This window comes from Macaca nemestrina, chromosome 2 (genome assembly GCF_043159975.1).
Source record: "Macaca nemestrina isolate mMacNem1 chromosome 2, mMacNem.hap1, whole genome shotgun sequence".
NCBI lineage: Eukaryota > Metazoa > Chordata > Mammalia > Primates > Cercopithecidae > Macaca > Macaca nemestrina.
In genome coordinates this window covers 39,470,650-39,486,470 of record NC_092126.1, presented here as the reverse complement: position 1 = coordinate 39,486,470, position 15,821 = coordinate 39,470,650, and the positions used below count along the sequence as shown (strand labels likewise).

At 39.2% G+C, this 15,821-nt stretch overlaps 1 protein-coding gene and 1 pseudogene across 8 annotated transcripts in view; one reads left to right on the top strand and one right to left on the bottom strand.

Moving 5' to 3' along the window:
- The window catches only part of LOC105469922 (NCK adaptor protein 1), a 94,951-nt gene that overhangs the window by 43,483 nt on the left and 35,647 nt on the right, over positions 1–15,821 (bottom strand). The window lies entirely within an intron of this gene.
- On the top strand, positions 9,651–10,658 carry LOC105469924 (RAD51-associated protein 1 pseudogene; annotated as a pseudogene).

Below are 15,821 nucleotides of genomic sequence, written 5' to 3'. Positions count from 1 at the left end.
GTAAAACGTGTAAGGAGGGAAAGGCTAGTCCATGCACATAGGAACCATAAGAGAAGTGAGGTGGGCTGTATTAACATCAGACAACATAGACTATAAAACAAGAAAGTATAAGAGACAAGGAAGGATACTATACATTAATAAAGTTTAATATAGCAAGAAGATACTATGATAAACATTTAACATGTAATGACAGCCCATCAAAATATATAAAGCAAAAACTAACAGAATTTAAGGGAGAAACAAGACAGTTCTACAATAATCACTGGAAACTTCAATACCTGATTCTCAATAATGGGTAGAATAATCAGACAAAAGAGGAAAGAGGACTTAACACTATAAACCAATTAGCTGTAACAGAGAACACTATCTAACAGCAGAAATCATATTCTTCTCAAGTGCACATGGGACATTTAGATTACTACAGAACTCGACATCCTGCCATTGACACTGGCTGTTTAAATAATTGTCTCTCTTATTTATAATATAGCAAGCTCTTAGAGGAAACAGCCTTGTTTCATTTTGTATCCCTGGCACCTCAACAGAATATCATGCATGTGGTTTTCAGCATTTACAAAATTATGAGTTTCAGCTCCTTTCATATAGTGTTTCATTCCTAAGTCTAGCATGCCCTTCCCCTCTCAGCAAACTTCTACGTATTTTTAAGACCCAATTCACATGTTTTCTTTGCATCATTTGCCTAGATATCTCTGAGCAGTCAGTCACTCCCTTCTCTGTGATTCTACCTAACTTCTACCTCTCTCTTACTGTCTTAGTCCATTTTGTGCTGCTATAACAGAATATCTGAGATTGGGTGATTTATAAAGGATAGAATTTATTTCCTCATAGTTCTGAAGGGTGGGAAGTTCAAGATCAAGACACCAGCATCTGGTGAAGGCCTTCCTGCTACATGATAACAAGGAGGAAAGCATCAAATATCTGGGGCGGGGGGAGTCATGGATCCCATTCCTAAGATAACAGCATTAATTCATTCATGAGTGCAGTGTCCCCAAGACCCAAACACCTCCCTTTGTGCCCCACCTCCCAACACCACTGCATCAACTTTCCAACACATTAACTTTGGGGAACACATTCAAACCACAGCACTATACTGTACATATCCCACTGAATCTGAAATTCTCTTGTAATGTTCTTATAATTTTTGTACCTTCACATGCAGAAACCATTAGCTGTCTACTTTTATTATCTGTTCTTTTCTTCCTAAGCGCTACCAATTTTGAGTAAGGGATGTGGCAACCACAATAAAAATATGTATTGTCAGTCTCCTTTGGAGTCAGATGTCACCACGCTGGCAGTAATCAGTTGCAGTTTGCTTCCTTTAACAGGTGGGACAACCTATCCCTGTTTCTTGTTTTACTCAGTATCCACAGATTTGGTCTCCAGTTTCATGTGTGACTCTTTCAGTCCTGATGATCTTATAAGGACATGAATTCAGAACCACCTCAACCCTGTTTCCATATCCAAATGCTGGCATTGTGGCCTCACCCTCACTTTGCAAGCTGTACATCTAGTCCACTGATTCTACAGATAAATTTACCTTATTTTTGAACAAGGCTTTATCTTTTAAAACTCCCTATCATTCCTTTGTATTTAAAGCAGGCATACATTATCCATTCTAATATTTTAAAAAACTAATTAAAAATATTTTAATTATTAAGACTATATGGGTCCCTGCAAATATTGGTGAAGGAATGTTAATATGACAAAGTGATACGGTTGTGGACATATGTACCCAATGTAAACAGACTATTTTGCTATTATAAAGAGTTGCATGCTTTTTTTCTCCCTGAAAATCATATTTATCATTGTTTACTATAATGTATGTTTTTACTAAAACACTGAAGTACTTCTGAATGGTAAACACTTTCAATTCTACCTTTAACAACTGGAGATTGAAAAATCACTACTAAGATTGAAAAAAATATTCCCAAGGAGAGTAAGAGATTAAATATTTGGTTAAGGATGTTCTCTCTCTTGCTGACCATGATATTACCGGTTCCTAGCTTACTAGGCACACAAAGATCTGGGGACTGAGGCTGATGCCACATATATAAGGATATAATACCTGTAGCAATGAGGACAATAGGTAAGATTCTGTGTTCTCACTGTGTTACAGTCTGAGTCATGGACAGTATTCAATTATCAATTCATCAAAAACACAGGAAAGGGAGGAGCTTCAAGATGGCTGACTACATGCATATGGTACTTGCCTCTTCCATGGAAAGGGAACAAAATAGTGAGGAGATAATCACACTTCAAATAGATCATCTAAGAGAGAACACTGGAATTCAGCAGGGTGGTGACAAGAAGCACTGAAAGCAAGAAAGGAGGAGGAGGCAAGGCAGCCTGCTCAACCAGGATCAGCAGAGAGCCTGGAGAGACTACCTAATGTGGGGAAAGGATGAGAGACCTCCAGCGGTCCACAGTCCCACCAGACTCTTACAATCCTAGCCATGGGAGAACCCCTCAACTGCTGCAGGCCCTAAGTCTAACATAAAGAGGTGCTTAGAAACCACACAACATTATTCCAGAGAGAGCTCACGCTAAGTCCCACAAACCTAAGCAGGTACAGTGTACCTCCATTTTGAGAGCCCAGCCCCCACCAGAATTTGTCATGCCCAGGAACCCAACAGACCCTGCATCTCCACATCCCTGGAGCCCCCACTGACATTCTCCACCTATAGCTGCTCCATAGGGTCCAAGACCACAGCCACTGGCAGCAACTGTCTCCCTACACAGTAGCAGAAGGGGACCCATGCATTTTCATGCACTGAGGAAAAATTCCACTGCCTGCAATAGCTGCTGCAGCAGCAGGAGCAAGGCACAAGCAAAGTATGTGACCCCGCAAGCCACCTGCCTATGAATGCTTCCACTGACAGCAACCCCCCCTTCCCGGTCAAAGGCCACATCACAAGCCCTCCTGTTGCCACCAGAGCATTCTGATGGCAGTCTGAGGATCACTCTCCCCTGCCTACCACAGCCAGTACCTGTGGGTACCGGTGGGGAGCCTAAGGACAGGCTCCTACAACCTGGCTCCATCCCCCTCGGTACCCAAGCATGCAATCCGTGGGCCTGGGGATCACCTAGCCTAGGATCACCACTGTTGGCACCTAAGCACTCCTCCCAGAGTCTGAGACTGAACCTATTCAACCTGCCTCTACCACCACAGCTGGCAACTAACCACAAGTGCCACCTGCAAGCCTAGGGGAATGGCCTGTCACAGCTACTGCCTACACCAGCACAGACAGCTTGGGTCCTAAAGGTTATCCTACCACGGCTAATGCCATCATCCACACCCTGCCCACTACGCAGAGGCTTAAAAACCTGTCAACCTGTCTGGCTCACCTGTGCCATTCCTGGTACCCAAGCAAGATACCTGGAGGCTCAAGAATTGGCTTACCTGAACCTGCTAACACTGGTGCCAGCATACACTGCCCTGAAGCCCAAGGACAGGCAATTTCAACCCACTGGTGCCACCACTGGGGTCTGAGGGCTGGCCTACTTGGCAACCCAGACCTCAGCAAAACTTTATCACAGGCCAGGCATGGTGGCTCACACCTGTAATCCTAGCACTTTGGAGGCTGAGGTGCGAGGATCACCTGAGCTCAGGAATTCAAGACCAGCCTGGGCAACAGAGTGAGACCTCTTTTATTGAAAGTTAAAATTTATTTCATAAAAAAACTTTATCACAGCCTCCACTAACAACCACAATCTAAGCCACGTAAGAAATCACAGACACCACTGACACCATTCACATTGAAAGAAATCACACAGAGACTACACTACGACACATACCTAGAATCAAAGACAAAGTGCCATACTCAACCAACACCACAGATACATCTTCAGGAAAATGTCCTCCCCTATGAAAGAAAATTCAAAAAACTAGAAGAAGCAATTGTCACATGAGAGGCACAGATACCAGTGTAAGGACACAGGAAACGTGAAAAAGCAAGGAAATATGACACCTCCAAATGACCACAATAATTCACGGGCAATACATCCCAATAAAAAAAAATCTGGCCCAGTGCGGTAGCTCAGACTTGTAATTCTAGCACTTTGGGAGACTGAGGCAGGCAGACTGCTTGAGCCTAGGGATTCAAGACCAGCCAGGGCAACATAGTGAGACCCCATCTCTCAAAAAATACAAAAATTAGCCACGTGTGGTGGCATGAACCTAAAGTCCCAGCTACTCAGAGGCTGAGGTGAGGGGATTACCTGAGCCCAGGGAGGTCAAGGCTGCACTGAGCCATAATCACACCATTGCACTCCAATCTAGGCAACAGAGTGAGACCCTGTCTCAGGGGGGGAAAAAAGAAATTTATGAAATCCCAGAAAAATAACACAAAATACTGATTTAAAGAAGTCCAGTAAGATACAAGAGAATTCTGAGGCCAGGCACTGTGGTCCTCATCTGTAATCCCAGCACTTTGGAAGGCTGAGGCAGGCAGATCACTTGAGGCCAGGAGTTCAAGACCAACCTAGCAGAACCCCATCTCTGTCTCAAAAAAAAAAAAAAAAAAAAAAAAAAGATACAAGAGAATTCTGAAAAACAATACAAAAACTTCAGAAAAACAATTCAGGATATGAAGGAGAAATTTACTAAAGAAACTAGATACTACAAAGGAAAACCAGGTTGGGCACAGTGGCTAACGCCTGTAATCAATCCGAGCACTTTGGGAGGACAAGGCAGGCCAATCACTTGAGGTCAGGAATTCAAGACAAGCCTGGCTAACATGGTGAAACCTTGTCTCTACAAAAAATACAAAAAAAATTAGCCAGGTGTGGTGGCAGGCACCTGTAGTCCCAGCTACTCGGGAGGCTGAGGCAGAAGAATCACTTGAACCTGGGAGGTGAAGGTTGCAGTTAACTGAGATCGCGCCACAGCACTCTAGCCTGGGAAACAGAGCGAGACTCCATCTCAAAAAAAAAAAAAAAAAAAAAAGGAAAAACCAAACAGGAATTCTGGGACTGAAGATTTCACTGAATGAAATACAAAATACATTTGAACGTGTCAACAACAGACTAGATTAAGGACACGAAAGATTCTCAGAACATTAAGGAAGTCCCTTGGAAATAAGCCAGTGAGACAAAAAGTAATAATTTAAAAAAAAAAGAATGAGAAAAGCCTATGTGACATATGGAACACCATTAAGTAACCAATTATTCAAATTTTCAGTGTCTTAGGAGAATAAAAAACAAAAATGTTAGAAAACCTGTTTAATAAAATAATAGGTAAAATATTTCCAAGTCTAGCAAGAGATTTACACATCAGATACACCAAGTTCAGGGATCTATAAGTAAATACAAATCAAAAAGGTCTTCTCCATAGCACATTATATTCAAACTGTCAAAAAATCAAATACATAGAATTCTAAAAATGGCAAGAAAAGCACCTAGTCGCTTATAAAGGAACGCCCATCAAACTAACAGTGGAATTCTCAGCAGAAACCTTATAGGTCAGTAGAGAATGAAATGATATATTCAAAGTGCTGAAAGAAGGCCAGGTACGGTGGCTCAAGCCTGTAATCCCAGCACTTTGGGAGACTGAGGCAAGTGGATCATTTGAGGCCAGGAGTTCGAGACCAGCCTGGCCAACATGGTGAAACCCTATCTCTACTAAAAATACAAAAAGTAGCTGGGCACAGTGATACATGCCTGTTATCCCAGCTATTCAGGAAGCCAAAGCAGGAGAATCACTTGAACCCTGGAGGCAGAGGCTGCAGTGAGCTGAGATTGCACCACTACACTCCAGTCTGGGTGGCAGAGCAAGACTCCATCTAAAAAAATAAATAGTTTTTTTTTAAAGGGCTGAATAAAAGAAACTGTCAGTCAAGGATACTATACCCAGCAAAGTTATCCTTCCTAAATGAATAAGAAATAAAGTATTTCACAAACAAGCAAAAGCTGAGGGAATATATCACCACTAGACTGGCCCTAAAAGAAATGCTTAAGAAAGTCCTACATCCAGAAGCAAAAGAACACTATCTACCATCATGAAAACACAAAAAAATATAAAAACCACTGATAGAGCAAACACAAACAAGGAAGAGACTTACAACTACAGAAAACCACCAAACCAAAATAATAATTAATGAGAGACAAAGAGGGAACAGATGATATACAAAACAGCCATAAATCAATTAATAAAATGACAGAAATAAGCCTTCACATATCAATAACTCTGAATGTAAACTGATCAAACTTTCCACTTAAAAGATATAGACTAATTTGGCTGGGCGCGGTATGGCTCACACCTATAATCCCAGCACTTTGGGAGGCCAAGGCAGGTGGATCACCTAAGGTCAGGGGTTCAAGACCAGGCTGGTCAACATGGTGAAACCCCATCTCCACTAAAAATACAAAAATTAGCCAGGCGTAGGGGTGGGTGCCTGTAATCCCAGCTACTCAGGAGGCTAAGGCAGGAGAATCGCTTGAACCCAGGAGACAGAGGTTGCAATGAGCCAAGACCGCACCATTGTACTCCAGTCTGGCAACAAGAGCAAAACTCCATCTCAAATAAATAATATAGATAGATAGATACTGATTGAATAGATTTTTTAAAATGTTTTTAAAGCATGACCCAACTATATACTACCTACAAGAAACTCATCTCACCTGTAAAGACATATAGGCTGAAATTAAGGGATGGAAAAAGATATTCCATGCAAACAGAAACCAAAAGTGACTAGAAGTAGCTATACGCGAGTATCGAACAAAACAAACTAAGTCAAAAACTGTAAAAAGAGACAAAGAAGGTCATTATATAACAGTAGAGGGAAAAATTCAGGAGGAGGATATAACAATTCCAAACATATAAGGCACCCAACACTGGAGCACCCAGATATATAAAGCAAGTATTATTAGATCTGCAAGAAGAGATAGATTCCACTATGATAATAGTTAGGGACATCAGGACCCCACTGTGAGCATTAAATGGATCATGTAGATAAAAAATTAAGAAAGCCACACTGGATTTAAACTGCGTATTAGACCAAACAGACCTAACAGACATTTACAGAACATTTCATCTAACATCTACAGAATATACATTCTTTTCATCAGCATATGGAACTTCTCCAGGACAGATGTTAGGACACAAAACATGTCAACAAATTTTTAAAACTTGAAATTGTATCCATTATCTCCTCAGATAAGAATGGAATAAAACTAGAAATCAAGAATAATAGGCCGAGTGGGGGAGCTCATGCCTGTAATTCTAGCACTCTAGGAGGCCGAGGTGGGTGGATTGCCTGAGCTCAGGAGCTCAAGATCAGCCTGGGCAGCATGGTGAAACCCCATTTTTACTAAAATACAAAAATCAGCCAGGCATGGTGGCATGCACCTGTAGTCCCAGCTACTTAGGAGGCTGAGGCACAAGAATTGCTTGAACACAGGAGGCGGAGGTTGCAGTGAGCTGAGATAGTGTCATTGCACTCCAGCCTGGGTGACTAAACAAAACTCTGTCTCAGGAAAAAAAAATAAAAAAAGAGTAAGAGGAACTTTGTAAACTATATAATATATAGAAGTTAAACAACATGCTTCTGAATGACCACTAGGTCAAGGAAGACATTAAGGAAGAAATCAAAAAATTATTGAAACAAATGAAAATCTAATACGACATACCAAAAATCTATGAGATACAGCAAAAACAGTACTAAGAGGGAAATTTATAGCAACAAATGCCTACATCAAAAAAGCAGTAAGATTTTAAAGAAACAATGTAGCAATGCACCTTAAGGAACTAGAACAAACCAAACCCCAAATTAGTAGAAGGAAAGAAATAATAAAGATCAGAGCAGAACTAAATGAAACGACTTTTTTAAAAAGCACAAAGGAGCAACAAAAAGCTGATTTTTTGAAAAGGTAAATCAATAAACCACTTGCTAGACTAACCAACATAAAAAGAGAGGACCCAAATAAAATCAGAAATGAAAACGGAGACATTACAACTGATTCCACAGAAATACAAAAGATCATTAAAAACTATTACAAACAACGATACACTAACATACTGGAAAACTGAGAGGAAATTGATACATTCCTAGACATAGACATACACAATCTACCAAGATTGAATCAGGAAGAAATACAAAACTTCAACAGATCGATAATAAGTAAAGATATTTAATCAGTAATAAGTCTCCCAACAAAGAGAAGTCTGGGACTGGATGGCTTCACTGCCAAATTCTACCAAACACTCATAGAAGAACTAACACCAATTCTCCCCAACTCATTCTACAAGGCCAACATTACCTTAACACCAAAACAAGACAAGGATGCAATAAAAAATATAAAATATAAAAAAAAAGAAATACAGAAAACTACAGGCCAATATCCCTAATGAACATAGACATAAAAATTCTCAAAATACTGGCAAAGTGAATCCAACAACATTAAAAAATAAAAATAAAAAATAAAAAAAATAAACACACCACCACAATGAAGTGAGATTTATCCCAGAGAGGCAAGGATGGTTACACAAATCAATAAATATGATTCATAACATCAACAGAATACAGGACAAAACCATATGTTCAGCTCAACAGACACAGAAAAAGCACATGATAAAATTCAGTGTCTCTTCACGATAAAAACTCTTAACAAACTAGGCATAAAAGAAACATACTTCAACATAACAAAGGTCATATATGACAAACCCACAGCTAACATCATACTGAATGGGGAAAAGTTGAAACCCTTTCCTCTAAGAACTGGAACAAGACTTGGATGCCCACTTTAACCACTCCTATTCAACACAGTACTGCAAGTCCTAGCCAGACCAATCAGGCAAGAGGAAAAAAAAGAAAAGGCATCCAAATTAGAAAAGAGGAAGTCAAACTGTCCCTCTTTGCTGCTGATATGATCTTGTATCTAGAAAAACCTAGACTCCACCAAAAAGCTCTTAGTTCTGCTAAATAAATTCAGTAAAGTTGCAGGATACAAAATCAACACACATAAATCAATATGCATCCACCTGTGAAGTAGGGAATGTTAAAAAAAAAAAAAAATCAACATACAAAACCTGTTTCTATCCACCAATAAACCAAACTAGCTGAGAAAGAAATCAAGAAGGCATTCCCTCTTTACAATAGCTATAAAAACTACAAAACACTGGATAAAATAAGAGGGCACAAACAAATGGAAAGACATCCCATGCTCAAGGATAAGAATTAACATCATTAAAATGACCATACTGCCATAAGCAATCTACATTTTCAATGCAATTACTATCAAAACACCAATGTCTTTTTTCACAGAAATAGAAAAACCAATCTTAAAATTCATATGAAACCAAAAAGAAGCCCAAACAACCAAAACAATCTTGAGCAAAAAGAATAAAACTACCTGACTTCAAAACACATTACGAGGTTACAGTAACCAAAACAGCATGGTACTGGTATAAAACAGACACGCAGACTAATAGAATAAAACAGAAAATTCAGAAATAAATCCACATATTTAAAGCCAACTGATTATATTAAATAAACAAACAAAAAGCTTCTGCACAACAAAGGAAACAATCGAGAGTGAAGGGAGAGCACCAATGTCTGGTTTTGGGTGGGAACTGAAACAACCACTACAGCCAACAAGAACTTGGGAAGTATAAATATCAAGCCTTGAAAGGGACCATGCTGCAGCCTGTGAGATGTAAGAAACCAATCAATTACTCACAGTTTGACAACTCTGACAGTGATGATTTTGTTTTTGCAACTGTACCTTTAAACAAGAAATCCAGAACATCAAAGGAGTTAAAACAAGATAAACCAAAACCTAATTTGAATGATCTCCAGAAAGAAGTCCCACTAGAAGAGAAAACCCCTAACAAAAAGAATGGCTTTAGATGACAAGCTCTACCAGAGAGACTTAGAAGTTTGCACTAGCTTTATCAGTGAAGGAACTTCCAACAGTCACCACTAATGTGCAGAAGTCTCAAGATAAAAGAGTTGAAAAACATGGCAATAGTAGAACAGAAACAGAGAATAAGTCTCCTCATATCTCTAATTGCAGTGTAGCCAGTGATTATTTAGATTTGGATAAGATTACCGAGAAAGACGATGGTGGCATTCAAGGGAAAAGAAAAGCAGCATCTAAAGCTGCGGTACAACAGAGGAAAATTCTTCTGGAAGGCAGTGATGGCGATAGTGCTAATGACACTGAACCAGACTTGGCAACTGGTGAAGATTCTGAGGTTGATTCTGATTTTGGTGAGAGTGTGGATAATGACGCAGACTTCTCTATGAGAAAAAGTAAAGTTAAAGAAATTAACCAAAGAAAAAAGTAGTAGTAGTAGTAGTGAAGGTAAATCCCCAGTAGAAAAGAAAGAGAAGAAATCTAAATCCAAATGTAATCCTTTAGTGACTTTGGTAGACTGCTCCGGCTGCTGTCAAATCAGAATCTCAGTCCTCGCCAAAAGAGATTGATCTTTCTTCAGATGCTACTAGGAAACCATTACAAATATGCAGTCCTTCAGCTGAAAGCAAGAGACCTAAATGGTTCCACCAGCATCTGGAAATAGCAGCAATAGCAGCAGCCCACTGGCAGGAGTGTCCATGAAGTCTCCAAATCAGAGTCTCTGCTGTGGCTTGTCCAGATCAGCACAAGTTAAACCTTTGCATCCAAATGCTACTAGACGCTGACTGTGGTACCTGCAAAATGTGTGGCTGAAAGCAGCACAGCTTCACAAGGGTGTTTGTATTTGATTTGTGTTTATATCTGAGGCAGATATTGTAATATAAAGGATTCCATTACCATGTCCTATAAATGATCTCTAGCCATTTTATGATTATGTTCTCTGTAAAGCTCTTCAATATCTCAATGAGAGCTTTGTTTGTAAGAATTATCTTCTCATGCCTTTCCTTCTGGAGAGCATATTCTATTTTCCTGTCAGTTTGACATGGAGGAAGTCCACATCACAAGCCGTTCTTTTCTGGTTACATGATGTGCCTTTCTAGCTTTGTCTAGTTTATAGCACCTTAACGTTAACCGTTCAGTTTTATCTCACACAGGGAAACATTCTCATTTCTTTCATAAGACATTTCTGAAATCTCATAAGCTACTTAAGCTACATTATCAGTTTTACTGCAAAGATGCTTTGTATTTTAGCCAAATCTTTTTATAGTAAGAGTTCAGAAGTATTTTACATACTAAAATGGTTGGTGTATTATGGCATGTGTCTCCTATTTAGATGGTTATTCTATAGCAAATAGAATTTAAAGACATTTAATGATACTTTCATTGTCAAAACCTTTAATAAAAGTGGAAATGTTTTGAAATGCTTTTTTCTTGATACCATTGCAGCCACCTTTTTTCTTTTTTTTTTCTTTTTTTTTTTTGAGAGGGAATCTTGCTCTATCACCCAGGCTGGTGCAATCTCGGCTCACTGGAACCTCCACCTCCCACGTTCAAGTGATTCTCATGCCTCAGCCTCCCGAATAGGTGGGATTACAGGCAACCACCACCACACCCAGCTAATTTTTGTATTTTTAGTAGAGACAGGGTTTCACCATGTTGGCCAGGCTGGTCTTGAACTCCTGGCCTCAAGTGATCTGCCCGCCTTGGCCTCCCAAAATGCTGGGATTACAGGCATGAGCCACTGCGCCCCACCAACATCCACCTGCTTCTGATTGTCCACACTATAAAATGAGAGCTCTGCCAGAATGTTAGCCTTTTTCTTATAAACAAGGGAAAAGCTGTTTCTTCAAATATTAACTTTTTGTTAAGCCAGTTCTTCAGAAAGTAGTTGTCAAGTATTTAGCCATCCCTATTATGATATTAGATAATACAGCTTCTTAGGAAGCTTAGATCTCAGTTTACTGTGAAAAACAATTGTAACCAATATTTTATATTTACGGTGGGAATTTCTACTAGCTTCTGATCAATTTTTATAAAAAATTTTCAAATCATATTAACCATTTAAAAATGTATAATACTTAATTCTTCTCAGTTTATGGGAACATCTGTGTTAATGTGAAAATAATTAATTTAGAATTGTGATTAAAGTGAACATTTGTCTAAAAAAAAGGGTGAAGAGACAATCTGCTGAATGGGAGAAAATATGTGCAAACTATTCAACAAGTGACTAATATCTAGAATATACAAGGAACTCTAACAACAAAAACAAAATCCCCACCAATAATCCCATTTAAAAGTAGGCTAGGCCAGGCGCAGTGGCTCAAGCCTGTAATCCCAGCACTTTGGGAGGCCGAGACGGGCGGATCACGAGGTCAGGAGATCGAGACCATCCTGGTTAACACGGTGAAACCCCGTCTCTACTAAAAAATACAAAAAACTAGCCGGGCGAGGTGGCGGGCGCCTGTAGTCCCAGCTACTCGGGAGGCTGAGGCAGGAGAATGGCGTGAACCCGGGAGGCGGAGCTTGCAGTGAGCTGAGATCCGGCCACTGCACTCCAGCCTGGGTGACAGAGCGAGACTCCGTCTCAAAAAAAAAAAAAAAAAAAAAAAAAAAAAAGTAGGCTAAGGACATGAATAGATATTTTTAAAAAAACGGCATACAAATGGCAAACAAGTATATGAAAAAATGCTCAACATCACTAATCATTAGGGAAATGCAAATGAAAACCACATGAAATATCATTTCACCCAAGTTAAAGTGGCTATTATTTAAATAACAAAAAAGGCCAGGTGTGGTGGCTCACGTCTGTAATCTCAGCACTCTGGGAGGCCAAGGCAGGCAGATCACTTGAGGTCAGCAGTTTGAGACCAGCCTGGCGAACACATGGCAAAATCCCATCTCTACTAAAAATACAAATTAGCCAGGCATGGTGGCACACACCTGTAGTCCCAGCTACTTGGCAGGCTGAGACAGGAGAATCACTTGAACCTGGGAGGCAGAGGTTGCAGTGAGCTGAGATCGTACCACTGCACTCCAGCCTGGGTAACAGTGAGATTCTGTCTCGAAATAATAAATAAAAAGAAAACAAAAGACAAAAAAGACACTGGTAAGGATAGAAAAAAGGGAACTCTTACACAGTGTTAGTAAGAATGTAAATTAGTACATACTTTCTGGAAAACAGTATGAAAATTTCTCAAAGAACTAAAAACAGAACTACCACACGATCCAGCAATCCCACTACTGGGTAGTTATCCAAAGGAAATCAGTGTATCAAAGGGATACGTGCACTTGCATGTTTATTGTAGCACTATTCACAATAGCAAATATATGTAATTAAGCTAAGTGTTCATCAACAGATACACACGGCCAGGTACAGTGCTAGGTCTATAATCCTAGCACTCTGGGAGGCCGAGGCAGGAGGACTGCTTGAACCCAGGAATTTGAGACCAGTTTGGGCAACATAGTGAAACCCCCATTTCTACAAAAAAATGTTTTTTTTAATTAGCCAGGTGTGGTGGGTATGCTTGTGGTCCCAGCTACCCACTGCAGTGAGCCATGATTGCACCACTGCACTCCAGCCTGGGCGACAGAGTGAGACCCTGTCTTTAAAAACAAACAAACAAACAAAAACAGATTAATGGATATAGGCAGCATATATACACAATGGAATACTATTCGGTCATTAAAAAAGAATGAAATCATGTCATCTGCAGCAACATGGATGGACCTGGAGGTCATTATGTTAAGTGAAATAAGTCAGGACTAGAAAGACAAGTATGTTCTCACTCATTCAGTGGGTTTAAAAGATTGATCTCATAGAGGTAGACAGTAGAATGACAGACACCAAAGTCTGAGAAGGGTGCATGGGTGGTAGGTAATGAAGAGAGGTTGGTCAATGTACACAAACATATTGTTAAAGTATAAAAATTCTAATATTCTATAGCAGAGTAGGGTGACTACAGTTAGCAAAACTGTGTATTTCAAAGTAGATAGAAAGGAGGACTTTAAATGTTGCCAAAACATAGAAATTATAAATACTCAAGGTGATAGATATCCCAAATACCCTGACTTGATCACTACACATCCTATGCAACAAAATGTCACATGTGCCTCATAAATATGTAAAATATTATGTATCAATAAAAAACAACAGGAAAGGAGAAGAGAAGCAAAGAAAAAGGATGGCAAACAAAGCAACATGACAAAAATCTAGATATATCATAATCAAAATAGATGTGAATGAATTTAACTCATTTGTAACAGAAAATAACAAAAATAACATACAGGCTGGGCACAGTGGCTCATGCCTGTAATCCCAGCACTTTGGGAGGCCAAGGTGGGAGGATCACCTGAGGTCAGGAGTTAAGAGACCAGCCTGGTCAACATGGCAAAACCCCATCTCTACTAAAAATGCAAAAATTTACGGGGTGTGTGGGAGTGTGCGCCTGTAATCCCAGCTACTCGGGAGGCTGCGGCACAAGAATCACCTGAACCCAGGAGGCAGAGGTTGCAGTGAGTCGAGACTGCGCCACTGTACTCCAGCCTGGGCAACAGAGTGGGAGTCGGTCTCAAAAAATAAATAAAATAAAATAAAAGTAATAGAAAATAAAAACAACACACAAATTCAACTAAAGCTGTTTATAAAAGTGAACTAAAACATTAACAAAGAAAAGACGAAAAAAACTAAATTCTGGCAAACCTTTTTTTAAAAAAAGTGGTATGGCCATTTTTAAAAAAAGGTGTTATAGCAATTTTAACATCAGACAAAACAATTTTATTGCAATATTAGAAGGTATGGAGACATGAGATATATATATATAAAATAATAAAATAAACTAAAAACATACCAAAGCCTTATACACAGCTATCAAAACAAGGCAAAAAGAAAGTTCCAAGAAAAAAATTAATCTTCAATCACTGCATGAGCCTCTAATTTACTTACATTAGAAACAGACAGATCAGAATGTCTGAACACCAGTAAGTAGATAAAATATTTGATCCACAAAGTTAGTAAATTTGATCTAAGTTATATAAAGAACCCTCCACCAAACAAAAAAATAAAAATATAATTATTTTCAAGTACATGTGAAACATTTTCAAAATAAAGTCACAATGAAAAACAAAAAAATGTTCAAGGAATTTTTATCTAAGACATTATATCTAACCACGATATAATGTTGAAATCAACATTTTCAAATATTTGTTAACTTAGAAATGAACTTCTAAATTTAAAATGATAAACTATAAAAATCAGAACTGAATGACAATATACCATGCCATCAAAATGTGCAGCTCAGCTAAAATTACAGTCTTAATGCTCTTGAAACAAAACAATAAGACTGAATATGCTTAACTAATATACTCAATCAAGAAACTAGGAAAAAAAAAAAAAGAGTAAACCTAAAGAAAACATAAGTATGTTAATCTTCTTAAATTTTCTCTACATTTTATGATGTTTTGACATCTTGGGTCCTACAAACCCGGGAGCGACTGTACCTCCCAGGGTTAATTCCTAGAGATAGCAAGCAACTTGCCTCTGAACACACCTCTGATATGCAACTAAGCAATCTAGAGTCTATACCACAACCATCTTCTTTAAATAACTCTCACACACCAGGCTAGTATTCCTTCTGCCCTAATATACCCCAGGGCCAGGTACCGGCCAACCAGGGACCATACCTATAACCCAGAACCCACCAAAATTTTCAAATGATCCAAATTTACTCAAGTTTGTCTACCCTGTCTTGCTCTTTTTTTTTTTTTTTTTTTTTTTTTTGAGACGGAGTCTCGCTCTGTCGCCAGGCTGGAGGGCAATGGCACAATCCCTGCTCAATGCAACCTCCACTTCTCCTGAGTTCAAGCGATTCTCCTGCCTCAGCCTCCCCAGTAGCTGGAACTACAGGCACACCCCATCACACCCAGTTAATTTTTGTATTTTTAGTAGAGAT